Below are 16,445 nucleotides of genomic sequence, written 5' to 3'. Positions count from 1 at the left end.
ATATCTTGACATAATTTTGTTTGCTAGCAAACGAAAAAAACCGACTTCAATTACATCGACAAGTAATACAACGTAAGTAGACGAAAAAATTAACAAACGCTCTAGTCATCACTACGATTTTTAAGGTATCCCCCTCGATTTTTCTGAGATTCCATCATCAGATCCTAGTTTTTTTATCATCGTATCACGCTTGGGATATCTCCTTCCCAACAAAAAAGGAGTTATCAAAATCAGTTCATAAACGACAAAGTTATCCCCGGACATATATAAAATCCTTCTCCTACATGGGGAAAGAGGCCTATGCCCAGTAGTGGGATATTACAGGCTGAAGCGAATACATAATATATATATATATATATATATATATATATATATATATATATATATATATATGGTCGAATTGAGTAACCTCCTCTTTTTTGAACTCGGTTGAAAATATCACATCATCTTATAGATATCGCAACGGATATTGAGCTCTCGTTGATAGGATGGAGATCGCTTTCCAAATCATACAGGGGTTGCAAATAGATAATAGTTCAGTACAATTATAAAAAATAAATAAATTGTAACAGTATTTACTACTTACTATCTATGTCTATATCCCTAAACGTTGAAGTAAAATTGAAAGTCAGCGTTCAATATCTATGCTTATAAATCATTCCTACACTTTTTCGCTTATATCTGTCATTTTTGATTTGAGAAAATTATACATGTAATGTCCCTAGTTTGCAACACCTAAGCTAAATTAATGAACTTAATTAAGCATCTGAGATGGACTAATGCATGCAAGATCTCAGATTATATTAGGTCAGAAGCCGTGTCACTCATCTCGTTATACTAGATCACTACTAAATACGGAATACCCCTTGATTTTTGATTTGCAAAACGAAATGTGAAAATAAATTACATTGTTTGTTAATTTAAACAGTAATTAGCTTATTTTATAAAGACAAGGCACAGCAGAAATTATATGGTTCAAAAAGTTAGTAAAGTACCTTAAGTTTAAAAAAGATCGCAGCTAAATGATACTGTTTTCAAGTAGTGTTGTGTTCCTGTGATGTGAGATTCGGGGCTCGGGGATAGGGAAGGCCAACGCCCTTGCAATGCTCTTTGTGTTGCGGGCGTCCGTGAGCTATGGTATCGGCTTACCGCCAGCCTTACCGTACGCTACTTATACCCGTAGTATACACTTTATTTTATAATATTTTTTTAAAAACATCGTTCTGACAATAATGAATACAAAGACAAAAATATATACAATTTGGTGCAATTGTTCGAAAGTCACACGAGAATATATATTTCGACAATTCATTTTTATTTTTTATAGATGTTACGTTATTTTAGAATTCAATAAAAAGTAACAAAATATGAATTGTCACAATGAAATATATGCTTTGTACAAAATATTTGAATTGAATTCAAAAACATATTGATTTTATCGTCTAAAACATTATGATGTGAAATATTGTTAATAAAGAAATGGTAATAACATTCAATTGATGCTATTTTTTATTTCACCATATAAATTCAATTCGGTTGATTACATGTTTTTTTTTTGTTTTTGTTAAAGCACCGTGAAAGAGTAATAAATTGAAAAAATGATTTTTTTAATGCTAGTGATTCCTTTTGTTCATCTGTTATGTTTTGACAGTACCAGGAAAACATAACGCATTGTACATGTAATAGGTATATCGAAAACAATACGTATAGGCTATAAAGTATGCGGGCTTTATAATGTGTATAGACTAATAATAATAAATAATATAATAAATATAATAATATTACGAATATTGGGGGATGTGTGGGGGAAAAACGAGCTAAGAGACTCATAGGTGACCCTACTCTGACAGACACTAAGTTGCAGAGTCTCGATCATCGACGTAGGGTAGCTCGTCTGTCGGTGTTCTACAGAATATATTTCGGTGAGTTTGCGAAGGAATTGCACGATCTAATTCCCCCAACAACCTTCCGCCATCGGGACACTAGACGCGGTCGATCGTTCCATCCTTATGTCATCGATATGCCACCTACGCGCACAAAACGCTTTGGCACTACTTTCCTGATGCGCACAGCTAAGGAATGGAACTCGTTGCCCGCGTCTGTGTTTCCCGAACGATACAATCTGGGTGCCTTCAAGACCAGAGTGAATAGGTTGTTATTAGGCAGGCATGCTCCACCTTCGACCGCATCGTCACTTAACATCAGGTGAGATTGTGGTCAAATGCCTGCCTATTTGTCATAAAAAAAAAAAAAAAACGAAGTTATCGGATAAAAGATTATTGATGAACGAGGGAATAGACAACTTCACGCGGACAAAGTCAAAAGTAAACACTAGTTTTTAAATAAAAGCGTTGTTTGAGGATTAAAATATATTGTAACCGTTTAATTTCATCTTAAGCCACATTAATTTGATAGTTGATAGTAATGAAAATAGTTTACAGCCGCTCTCGGCTATAAATTATCGAACAATGTTTCAAGCGATACGTAACTTATAAAGAGTTTACTTTAAATTATAAGTATTATAAAAAAAATGATTTTTTTATCATTATAAATTTGTAATTTAAAGAGTGTAAAGTTATTAACGTTAGTTATTGACTTTTTTTTTATTTCTTTTGGTCACAAACGAAAAAATAAAACTGTCTAATTACATTGACAAGTAATACTCGTAAAACGTAGGTAGAAGAAAATTATTCAAGTAACTCAAAAAGTACTAATGATATCTTGATCATATTTAAATGGGACAATATAAAAATTATTTGATTTCGATTAAAAAGAATCATAAAAATCGGTCCACCCAGTAACAAGTTCTGAGCTAAAATACAAAAAAAAAACAATCGACTTTAGAAAATGTACCTTATTTTAAAGTCGGTTAAAATGCGGGATGACAATACCAAAAGATATAATAAAAAAGAAGAGATATTCTGAACATTTTTTTTTTTTTTTTTTGTAAATATATTCTTAAAATTCTTAATATTTTAGTTAATGTTAGGTAGTAATTTTACGTTGAAAAATATAAAGAAAAATTAGCTATATTTTACTTTTTGAATCATTAGTCTTAGATTTTAAGGTTTTAATATACTATTCTATAGGTTTCAAAACCTTAAATAAGACTACCATTACTCCTGTGACACGGTTCCTCGAGGTAATTTGTTGATAGCAGTAAACTATTATAAACTTTAAGTTTTGCTAACACGTAAGTTTCTTACTTGTTCTGAACTTTTGTCTTCATAAATAAATTAAATTTAGCCTTTCCTATTTTAATACGATGTGTGTGTTATAGCCAAGTAATAAAAATAGCAGGTCATTTCATGAAACGACTTTTCATAGCACAACGGCTACTGTAAGATTTGACTAAATGTCTAGTGGTAGATTTTCCGAGTGATTTACACAGCGTTCAAATATGTAGTTATACGACGCGCAATGCTCACCTAATTGGTTGATAATCGATTTATATCATATTTACATTTATATAGATTATTAATTGATGTTGTTTTTCATTTTGTCACCTTTCAGGACAGGCAAAGATCTAAGACCATACAGCCTATTCAGACGTGTTTCTTTTCAAATTTTCGGTATAACTTTTTTTTTTCTTTTTCTTTAATTTTTTTTTTTTTTTTTTTATTTAAGAAGGCAAAGCCTATTCAATCGTATTTCTTTAAAGTATAAATACTTATAAATATTTTTATTTTTCTATTAGGTAATTTCTGAGGATATAACTGAATGTATCTTTTTCTTCTTTTTTTTTATATTTAATAATTTTTTTAAAAATATTATGTCGAATCCGGCGGTCTAATTCAGGACTAATTCTATTAAAGTCTTCAGTCTTTAATATTTTTATATTTATTGTCGTCAAATCTCTTGTACAGTATTCGTTATGAATTTGTACAAATATTTATAATTCAAAGGATTCTTCAATAAATCTCTTAAAGAGCGCGGTACGTCTTCAATCTTCTTATATACATTACTTAAGTCATCAATTAGCACAAGGCGCTGAATGCCAAAAGATGAACAAGAAAAGAAAATGTGATCCAGTGTTTGCGGTTCATTGGTGTTGCAAAAATTACATGACGGCGAGTCTCTTATTATATTCATTCAATGTAAATGAGAATTAAGTCGGCAATGTCCAAATCGTAAGCGACAATAACTGTATAATATTTCCGATTGCTATAAATCTTCTCTTTACAAAACCATGGTTTTTTATTAATATTATTATTTAAATTTTTATACTCCAATCCTTTGTGCTTATGTTCAAGGGAATTCCTCATTTCTTGCCAGTTACTCTCCATCTTATTGATTAGTTTTTTGTGTATATCTGTGTAAGGGAGGGCAGCAGCGTTGGTTCTTTGCAGGGACTGTGTTTGACAATGACAATTACTTCTGTTGTGGATTTGGTCGGATGATGCATTTGCTATAGTTTTTGCCAGAAAGTCTGCATTTTCGTTTCCTTTCACCCCAGAGTGTGCCGGAACCCAAATAAAAACAATGTCAAAACCATTCCAATACAGTTGATAGGTTTTCTTCTTAATTTCATAGATGATGTAATTTGATTTAGCACTCATTTTACAATTTGAAATAGATGAAAGTACACTCATACTATCTGGCGATGGCGATCACCCATTTTAGAGTTTCAGTTTTTCTATTTTCTAAATAGTGTAATGCTGATAGGATAGCAAGTGCCTCCGCATGAATTGAGTAAATGTTTATCTGATAATTGCATAAAATAGTGAGTAGGAAACATTTTATAAAATAACCACCAATATAAATGTACCCTGCGCTCGTTACTACGCTTTTTTTTCTTGGTCGTACCAACTCAGATAACTTTCTGGGAACCCCTTATCTGAAGATCATAACATGATCAAATGCAATGTTTACGATTCTATAAAGGACATATAGACAAAATTTCACTATATAGAGAATCTATACCATTTTGTAACATATGATCTAAATTTTAGATCATATTATGTTACAAATGGTACTAAGGTTGGCTGTTGAATTTTTTAAATAACTGATTAATTACGAAAAAAATATAGAACAGCTAAGGTGTTATTAGGGATTGATATTATTTATTAAAAGGACTAGCTGCTACTAGTATGTACGAGTTAAAATAATTCTAAAAAAATACATCGCTTTGGGAGACCGCTCCAAACCTAACAATTCAATGACAAATAGTCTAAACTAACTGAACTTAACAAAGCAACATAGATGATTTTAAAAATAAAATTAAGAAAAGAAATTTTTTATAAAATTACTTCAAAATATTGCGTTTCGGATACGACCGTCAATGACGTTTGCCCAAACAATAAGGCTCGGGTAAAAAAGACTTAGGTAGGCATGTGATACTAGTGCAAAAATAAATAAGTAGGAGGTACTTTAAGATTGAATTTCTTTAATTATTTTTTACTTTCTAGAGGCAACTCAGGTTATTGTGTCGGAGGTTTTTTTAATTTTATATTTAATTTTTATTATTATATAATTAATAAATGCTTTGATAATAAAATGATATACTTCAACATTAAGTTCAATATATTATATACCTAGTTACCTACTAATAATGTCGACAATACTGATATCCGGTAAAACTCAAATGAGCTTATGTTGCATCTTATTATTAGTAATTGTATTTTATATTTTTAAATGTATCTTAATAAATAAATAAATATATAGTAAAACACATTTTTTTAAAGAGTAAATCTGTGGTAGTTTAACTTTTACCTGTAATTAATTAGTTTAAACTAATATAATTTTAATTTGTAAAATTACAAAATAAAAGTGCTTTTGAAGGCTACTTGAATATAATTATAAAATATAATTGTAAAAAAGTGGATTGTAACAATTAAAAAATAAACTCTAAAATAACCGTTTATTAATAAGTTGGCGTCAGCAAAGTTTTGTTTTTGATATAAGTATTATAAAATTGTTTGTTTAGTTTTTTATTTTCCAAGAAAATGAAATAACACAATTGACTTTACCAATTCCTTTACTAATAAAATGCGAATCAAAGTATAAAATTGAGATAAAAGCAGAACGATATATAGAAATGTTAAAGCGGATGAATCCAAGAGGGATGTCTTGTCTCGAATAATGAATGCACAAATAACTCTAGGTTTAGCTTAAAGATAAATATACTAAGTGTTATAAATACTCGGTTGTTTGTTAAACTAATTCATTTTAACATAGGAAATGTGTGTACCGCTAAACTTGTGTTCCGGGAAAGCACACAAAGGCCGTCAGAAACTGCGTCAAAACCTGTTGCTTTATTAGCAAAACCGCTTTGTGTTCTCTCGGCTATTTAATTTCGGCTCGGTAATTTTTTTTACTGTATTTTGCTCTAAACTGAAATTTAATTTAAATCTAATTTTAATATTCAAACAAATCAAAATAAATCTAATTTGTAATAATTGCTAGTAGAAAACTTTTGTAAAAAATATTGGAAAATTTTAGAATATATTTGGATTTGTCATTATTTAAAATAATATAACCATAATATTTGGTAAAAACAATGGCAGCTTGAACTGTAGAAAATAACTTTTAGCAAAATACAACTATGTCACTTAATATAATTAAAGTGTGTAATCTTTGATGTGTGAGCTCTAACTGCTTGATTTATCTATATATCTTGATATATCGACTGAATTTATTGGTTACATTGTAATAATTATTTCACAATTAGAAAGCGTTTATTTAACTGACTTCAAAAAATGAGGAGGTTACTCAATTCGACCGTATATATGTTTTTTTATGTATGTTCGGGGATAGCTCCGTCGTTTATGAACCGATTTTGATAATTCTTTTTTTGTTGGAAAGGAGATATCCCTAGTTTGGTACCATGATAAGGAAACCAGTATCTGATGATGGAATCCTAGAGTCGAGGGAAACCAATCGAGGGAATCGGGATCCTAAATCGAGGGAAACTCTCGAAAATCCGTTAACTTTTTACTGTTAAAGCCGATGTTTATCATGTTGTCACATTTAAATTTCATCGAGATCTGTTTACAACTTTTGGAGTAATCTTTGATAATGCGTATTTACTTGACTATTTTTTCGTCTACCTACGTTGTATTACTTGTCGATATAATTGAAGTCGGTTTTTCTTCGTTTGCCTGCAAACACAATTATTTTATAGGTTTATAACGTATTATAGTTATGTGACGTTTAGATATAAAACCTCCATAATTATATAGATAATATTTGACTAGCCCGTTGTAATTTGTAGTGCTTTCTGCTCTGAGGATTGTGGGTTCGATTCCCACCCCGAGTCTGGGTGTAATATAATTATTTATTTATATATGTACTATTTATAAGTATGTTTATCGAAAAAAAAATGTAGCTATACCAGTCGGCTGTTACCTATAATAAAATAATTTGAATAATGTGGGGTATTCAACAGTATCTTGGCTTCACTAACTTCTGAAGAGGCTAGAAATGTTTATAAATTAGTCCTAATATATTTAAAGAGACGTTGTTGATTTAGTTAAGAACGATGGAGGTGACGTGGTCACTGTGTGACAAAACCTCCTATTTTTTTAAAGAATAAAAAAAGTACCTTCATAACTTTAATAATAATGTAATTTACCAATGATTCGACGGCATAGAAATCCTTAGTATGGCTTTATAATATGCCGTCTCTTTTGTACTTCACTTCGCTAATGAGAAAACTTGCTATTTTGTTCATATCCCGTACTTCTGAACAAAATCTGGTTATAATTTGGATTTATTTTGATTTTTTTATTCCTTTATTTTTTTTTATTTTTTAATTTGTTCAATTCAATGTGACATATCGTTTATTATTTGTGTGTATAGCTGACAACTGAAAAAACTGAATATTTAGGTTTTACGCTTAAACTAATTTACTTAGATTAATTGACAAAAATAAACATTCAAAACAGAAAATTTTATTTTACTTATATATAAATCATAGTTTACATCTGTCCGGTTAGTACCTAGTTGTAAGAAAACGTATCAAATGAAATAAAATATAAGATTGAACTTAAGATTTCCCCTTTTGAGCTCAATATATTCCTTATCTACCTAATCTCCTCCTCCTTCTTTACTTATTCTCTGTCCTTTACAAAAACGTATACACAATTTTAACAAAATAAACTAAAATATCAATGTTTGTCGGATTGATTTGGTTTTATATAATTTAACGGTGCTTATATTTATTAGTTTTAATGAGAGTTTATGAATTTTATTAGTAGGAGAAATAAGGGTAGGATCGATTCTTCCGGAAATAGAACTAGCAAAGCGTCTCTGAACTTTCTTTTCTATCCGCCCTTAGGTCTATAACTTTGATTGAATAGTTGTTATTAGTTTTGTATTGTATTTAGTTTATTAGACATAATAATACATTTCTGACACTATCAAATGTCAAGAGTATTAAAAATTGAATTTAGAATCATTTCGTTTTTTTAAAGAAAAAAAAAAACTTAGAAATGGTGTGTAATAAGTGTGACTTAATTTAACAATGCAGCACTGCATCTAAATAAATAGATATAAATATATATTATTTCGACGCTTCTGGTTTTGCAGGATCTATAAGCTACGGTAATCACTTATAATCAGGTGAGCCGTACGCTTGTTTGTCGACCTAGCTATATTAAAAAAACCTACAACTTGTTTTGTTACTGTATACTTCGTGGAAAATTTACGAAATGTCAAATCTTTCGGTGCAGTGGTCTCAGAAATTGGTTTACGTTAATGTCTCGATTCTTTAATCTATCTTTGGCCAAGACAAATATTTGAGTAGGACCTACAGATATTTGTCTCGGTGTTGGGTTTGTATTTTTTAAATACATTTGGTGTTTTTCTGGAATACGATTGAAAGACCGTTTATTGTACTTGTGTAAATCGAGTTGAATGTAAAATGTTTTTTAAAAGGTTAAGCGCGTAACTTGCACAGAAAATATTTATTTCATCGGGTATTACGCAAAAGAACGAAAGAGTACGAAAATATATCATCGTATAAAATAGATTAAGCAAACAAACCATCGAACCTTTACAATATCTCCAAAAATCTCTGCGGTTTAAGTTTGAATGTCTGTTTTTTTTTATTTCTTTATATACTAAAAACATAAATTCTTTAATATCCTGGTACCTACTGATTCCTAAATAAAGCTTGCCAGGTACATATCGAACTTGCATCACACAAGTTCCACTTTATTGTACAACATGTATAGTACAGAACCGTTTATTTTGTTTTAAGGTTGAGCTCCGAACACTGAAAAAAATACGTTTCCTGTATTTAGAAAACCAAAATCTTTTGGTTTAAATTGTGGCATTTGACTTTATTGTACATATTCAACAAAATTGTAAGCGTCTACCATTACTCTTCCAACATATATATACATCCTAACCTTTCATCTCACCTACGTTTTATAAATAAAGTATATCTACGCTAAATTTATGCTTTTAGACCCTCGAACGTGTCAGTCACTGTCAGAATTTTATTAAGTACGTGTTACCTGTATGCTCACTTTTTCTAGAATTTGCTTAAAGTTCCAGAAATCCAATGAAACAAATATATGTCAGATACATTCACAGGCCATTACAATTCGGTGACCCGTGCACCCGTGACTATCGGCTGACGACGCCAATTTGCACTGATAGAGATAGATTCACTACCCAGCAGAGAATTACCACTTATTTTCCGTGACTTTTATCGAGTCGATCGGTCCACAATTGAGTTTATTTATAGAATGTTTTTCTCATAAAAGCATGAAGTATAAGATAGCTGATTAGTTTTAGATATTTTTGAATTTTTTTAGATATTTTTGAATCATTCCATAAGACTAGTGGTCGCCCAATGGTCGAAATCTGACCATAATTAATTTAAATTATAAGTTTGAACATTAAAAAAAATAGTATTTAATCGTGTGTGTCAAATACGTGGTAGTGTGTAATGTTTTTTTTATTGATTTAATGTTTTTTTATTTATTAATCAAATCCAACTAATGTTATGTATCTGTTACTTAATTACTTATATTTTCTTCATTATTGATATAATATATAAATAACGAGAATATATATGATTTTAACATTAATATGCTTAGTCCTGAAGAAATAAAAACAAATAAGCTGTCAACATTTTTAACATGTCTAGGACTGAGCCAGTTGGTGTCAGCACCAACTCATTTTACTGAAACTTCACAGACTCTGATTGATGTTATTTGTTCAAATCTACCAGCTAAAAATATTTTTGTGGAGCATGTGGGGTCACTGTATGGTCATTGTTTTGTGACATGTGAGTTTAATATTAAATCTGAGAAAATAAAACCATATTCTATGACTTATAGACCTATAAAACACATTGATACAGATAACTTTAACTTAGACTTAGAAGCTATACAATGGAGTCAGATTTCGACACTTGATGATGTTAACGAGATGGTTAACATATTCAATCACAGTGTCTTGACTCTATTTGATACACATGCACCATTACTCTCCACTGTTATAAAGACTCACTCCTATCCGTGGATCACAGATACCATAAAATTGATGATGAAACTGCGTGATAAAGCCTCTGCAGAATATCATAAAACAAAATCTGATAGTAAAAAAGAATATTATAAATGTTTAAAATCTACAGTAAATAAGGCACTATTTAATGAAAAATCAGCATATTACAAACAGATTATTAATAACAAAATTAACAACCCTAAATTATTATGGAAAAATATAAAAACAAGCATTTTACCTAAAAAAAATATAGATCTGCCCCCCCACTTCAACGTTCCCAATGTAATAAACAACCACTTCATTTCATTATAAAATCATTGAGATCTAAAGCAGAGGGATGTGACTCAATAAATCTGGAGATGCTTTTGCTAACGATGCCTGATACATTGGAAACCATCACTTCTATAGTGAATGCATCTATTGTAACCTCAACCTATCCAGATGTTTGGAAAACGGCAGTGGTGCGACCGCTCCCGAAAATTTCAAACCCCACAGATCTTAAGGATCTGAGGCCAATAAGTATTCTGCCATGCCTATCGAAGATACTTGAAAAGTCAGTATCGAAGCAAATAACAGTTTACTTAGAAAAAAACCATATGTTACCAGAGGTCCAGTCAGGTTTTAGAAGGGGTCGCAGTACTGTCACAGCACTGCTTGATGTGACTGATAATATTTTACAATCACAGGATCAGGGGATGTGCACTCTCCTCGTACTGCTTGACTTCTCACGGGCTTTCGATTCCTTGAACATAAATCTCCTCCTGTCCAAATTGAGTTATTACGGTTTTGACAGTAATGCCATACAATGGTTTCACAGTTATCTCAGTGAACGCTATCAGTATGTCAAAATAACTAAGCATGATGGTTCCTCGCTCATCTCAGATAGAATGGCAATATCCAAAGGCGTGCCGCAGGGCTCTATTTTGGGACCCATATTATTTTTATTGTACTCAGCAGACATGAAAGATCATATAATGCACTGTAGATATCATTTTTATGCTGATGACACCCAAATATATATCTCTTGCAAACCATCTGATATTGACATTGCAATTGATAGACTAAATGAAGATCTGAATCGGATTGTGCTATGGTCCAAGAGGAATAGCTTAGTTTTAAATCCAAATAAATCCAAATATATGATTTGTGGCACAAAATCTCAAATATCAAGGCTAAAACATACAAATAAAATATTATTAATGGGTCAACCTATTGAAAGGGTGTGGGAAGCACGTAACCTTGGCTTACAGATGGACTGTAATCTTAGATTTGAGAATCACATAATTGGACTAGTGAGAGATTGTTTTTACCGCTTAAAAATTCTTTACAATGTGAGAGATCACCTGGGAGTAGATTTACGTATTCGCCTTACTGAGTCACTGATATTGTCCAAGTTGAATTACACAGATATTGTATATGGACCTCGTTTGACCGCCAAAACACAGAGACTTGTACAGAGAATCCAGAATGCCTGTGCTCGCTTCTGCTTCGATATACCCTTTAGAGAACACGTTACTCCTTACTTAAATGTACATTCAATTTTAAAAATGAAACACCGTCGCAAATTTCACTTAGCTTGTCTTCTTTTCGATCTTTTAAGGCGTAAGGAGCCGTCATATTTGTATGAAAAGCTCACTTGGATGTCAAGCCATAGGACTTGTGAATCACGACAATGTTCCATACAACTTGTTGTACAAAAGCACAAGACAGCCTCTTTCAGGGGCAGCTTCCGCTATGCTGCCTCCAGGTGCTGGAACAACATACCCCCACCAATTAGGAATACACAAAGTTTTCTCAAATATAAATTAAAACTGAAAGAATATATTTTACATTGCCAGCAAAGCCAGGAAAATTTTGTGCACGATGTAAGTGTAATTGGATTTTTTTTGTACTGTACATTATCAAGGCTTATTGAATTGTGATTGATCCGATCGGTACTACATGGCGGACTCGTATATAAATTGCTTTGTAGTTTGTACTGATTGAGATATCTCGAGTCAGTGAGTTGACGCGATTTACAAGATGGCCGTTACGATTATTTATTTTAGCCGATTACTACGTGTCAATCTCTATCGTTAAACGTTTCGTTTCATGCCTGTAATTTTAGGTTATTATTTTATTTTTATTTACTTTTTTTCTGTACCTTTTTCATTTTGTTTAAAACGTAAAAATGCATATTTAAATACAATTTCAATCTAATCAAGTATTACTGTTTGCTTTGGAAACTAATTGGTGATTTTTAAAAAAACGTATATTTATCCGATATTGGAATTTGAACATATTCAATGTATTGGAACATATCAAATGTCACCGTACCTATCCTATGTGAAATGGATTATGGATAACCTATTATTTATTTTTACCTAGCAAGCGTTATTTATGTTGAAAGAATATTTTTATTACTTACTTTAGAACTCAAATATAAACAAAGCTGAATTATACTCTAATGTGTCGGAATAAGAACGAAATTCCTTTCAATGTCCAGAGCATTTCACTTTGCCGTATAATATATTAGTCCCATGTATACTTCACTATATCCATTTAATTTTCATGTTTCTTTTTCTGTATTCCGATTCTGTATGGTATGTGGTGTTGGTGCGACCGTGTTGTCACCCGACGGCTCAAGCGGAAGATCGGCGCTGACAGCTCTGCCAGCATATGCCGAGCTTGAGACCGGGTTTGCAATATCCTTATTGTATAATTTAAATGTTTAACTTAATGGATATGTATTATTGATTTGTGTGGATGTTGCAAATAAAAAAGTATTATTATTATTATTATTATTATTATTATTATATATATTGTTATATAATATGTAGGGCAGATAGTACATAGTAAAATTACGTTTTAGATCATCATTCGCTGAAAACTCGTCGAGGCCTTTTACACGAGATTACTTTCAACAGAATAAAGGTTTTAATCAAATTTTAGGATGCGAGGCAATTCAACTGCTAAGATTTTAATGAATTTATATCACGACATTATTTGAACTTCTTTAATTTAACACTGTTTGTCTAAAACATTATTTTTTTTTGACGCGCTTAGTTTTAGTTTCTAGTATAATATGAATATGCTTATTAACATAATGCAACGATTGCTTTTAAAGTTTTACAAAAACAATCGTAAATAAATGGAAATATATGAAAAAATAGGGATAATGTATATCAATACAGTTCAACTGGACCAATATAATCTGTCAATACAAATTGTATACAAAAAACGAAAACTGCAAATGTATTTTATACAAAATAAATGTATTTACAGAATATATTAGTATCATTGCGTTGTTTAAAGAAACATTTCACTGACTTTCTATTTAAATGAATTGTGTATTCCATCTTATCTAGTGCTTTCAGGCAAGTCATTCTACACCCGACCAAGAGAATGAGGCCAGCGCTAAATCTTGAGCGATACTAAGGCATCAAGAACATAGCTTTTAAACTGAGTGGAGTTTGGTAGACATCACAAAAAAGTTTTTGTTTAGGATTTGACACTTATTATTTTTTAAAATAATAATAATAATAATATTCTTTATTGTACACAACAACAATCAACACAATAACATATTACAAATAAAGAACAGTGTACAAAGGCGGTCTTATCGCTAGAAGATCGATCTCTTCCAGACAACCTTTGGGCATATAGGACACAGCCTAGTGAAAGTGCTAGGGAAGTGTACACAGAGAAGTGACGATTAATGTCACCTAAAACGATATCAATTATCGAGTACACATACACGTACAGCATATATATATTCGCATAAAAATACTATGCTTATAAACGAAATACATATATGGATAAAAGCATAGAATACATAATACAAGTGCACCAATACTCATACATTATATTATGCAGAGATATTAAAAACAATTATGACGTTAAATATATTTTTATCAATTGAATAGAAGTAAATAATTTTATTGTTTGCATTAAATATTCACGCTTAATGATATATTTATTTACTTGTTAAACAAATCGATGGCTTAAAGGTTTTATTACATATTTCTATTTTAACATGTATAATAGTTAAATTGTTTAAATGATTGACAAAAAATTAGAATCCTAAAAAAAATCGATGACTGTTTATTACTAGAACTCATTTTTATAACTATATAACTAAATAAACTTGAAGTGGAAGTGAAGACTGTGTGGTCCCAAGCCCTTCGTTGCACGTGTGTGTGTACGCGCGAGAGGCGTATCAGCTCAGGAGCATATCATCAGCCCAGCTCCATCAAGTGCAAGTGGCCGCTGCACCCCCACCGCAAAGTAAGTAAATTTGCCTATCACCCTTATCAGTCATTTACACCTCTCATACACATCTCTGCTTGTGAGCATCCCAGCGATCACAATATCTATGGATTTATTTAATTAAGATCAATTATTATTTACCTAGAACCCTACAACTAGCAGTACACGAAGACCTAATGAACAATTAGCTCATTTGGTCACAAAATCTCATAGTACCGAATACGTTATTTTATTAATATATTTTTTTAAAATAAAAACTGTGATACAGTTCGTAAATATCTTGTTTATAGGTAATATTTTCTTTTACTAAATTGATACACGAATGTAATTAAAGAGTACTAGTTGTTATTAGTTACTATTGCGATCATGACAACGATTCATATAAAATAATATTATTAATAATATTAATATTATTAATAATATTAATATAAACTATATTTTATTACGATTATCTATTTTATACGATGATATTTTTATAGATAGCATTGGAAGTGTCCTCTCGTACGTCGAAGTTTGGAATCAATCGATCGCTTCACATACCTATCAGTCGCAAGTTTAGGTTGAAAATGGACGACCGCAGTAAGATCAATCAGATAAAAGCATCGTTTTCTAGCCCATTACAGGGGTTGGCTTTTGTAAGCGTGTTGATTTACCTTTCATCAATATACCTAACCTGGTATTTGTAATTTAAATTAATGTTTTTATTATTATTACTATTTTGTTTACTATGTTGAATATATTACTGTGATTAATATATATAGTTTGATGTCGTTAATTATTCAAGTTCAGATTATTTTTTTATTGCTTTTCTGACGTGTCTATTAAATACTTAATAATAATTTAATCTTTCTCTGACAGTTTTATTAGCAACTTTGTTAATGGGCAAGTGTATAAGCATACATTTTTTTATATTGAATGTGAGAAAAAATCTAATATTTAATTTTGATTTTGTAAATCTGTAACTGTTATCTACTATCTCCTGCCTGCGACTTCATCTCCATGAAATAAAACGTTACTGCAACTTAATAGGTGCTGATCGAGATTATTTCCACGGATTGACATACAATTTATGTTCTAAAATAAAGTACTTTTTATATAAATTTCTATTTGTAAATTTTTTAAATTTTAGCAATCTTGTTTTCTTTCACGATAAATTAGCTATTTTACAGTATATTCACAGATTGATTAATTTATACAGAAAAATAGTCTGTTATGATTTTAAATAATTATCTTGGTAGCAAATGTCGGTAAAGTAAAATAAAATTTTGTTTTACAATGGCAGCACTCAACTTTGCATTTTTAATGTAATACAAATAAATCAAATTCGAGTGTCTGTTTGTAATATTAAAATAACCGCTATTTACTAAATGCAAATGGATGTATACATTGTACATATAGCAAAATAAGATTTTTTTAAAACTTTTGTTTGTCTGTCTGTCTGTCTGTTTGTTCCGGCTAATCTTTGAAACGGCTGAGCCGATTTTGAGGGGACTTTCACAAGCAGATAGCTGATGTAATAAGGAGTAACTTAGGCTACTTTTATTTTAGTAATTTATTTGTTTTATAACTCTGCGAACTGAACAATAACTTTTTAATTAAATTCCACGGACGAAGATTCGGACGAAGTCGCGGGCACAGCTAGTCTATATAAATAAAAATGAATGTTGCTAAGCGCATAACTCGAGAATGGCTCGATCAATTCGGCTAATTTATTTATTTTTGTATGTTTCTTATGTTTA

General features: G+C 30.8%; 2 long non-coding RNA genes across 2 annotated transcripts; one reads left to right on the top strand and one right to left on the bottom strand.

Annotated features, from left to right (window-relative positions):
* Positions 1–12,159: 12,159 nt before the first annotated feature.
* Positions 12,160–12,334, bottom strand: LOC123654940. The gene is made up of 2 exons (XR_006743288.1): positions 12,289–12,334; positions 12,160–12,208 (listed from the first exon to the last, which is right to left on the bottom strand). It is a non-coding gene; the product is annotated as an uncharacterized LOC123654940 (long non-coding RNA).
* Positions 12,335–14,669: 2,335 nt separating this feature from the next.
* On the top strand, positions 14,670–15,545 carry LOC123654941. Its single transcript, XR_006743289.1, has 2 exons — positions 14,670–14,724; positions 15,186–15,545. It is a non-coding gene; the product is annotated as an uncharacterized LOC123654941 (long non-coding RNA).
* The last annotated feature ends 900 nt before the right edge of the window (positions 15,546–16,445 follow it).

The sequence above is a fragment of the Melitaea cinxia genome, chromosome 7, assembly GCF_905220565.1.
Source record: "Melitaea cinxia chromosome 7, ilMelCinx1.1, whole genome shotgun sequence".
In the NCBI taxonomy this organism is placed as follows: Eukaryota; Metazoa; Arthropoda; class Insecta; order Lepidoptera; family Nymphalidae; genus Melitaea; species Melitaea cinxia.
Note: the sequence above shows the minus strand (reverse complement) of the source record. Positions and strands in the feature narration are given on the sequence as shown.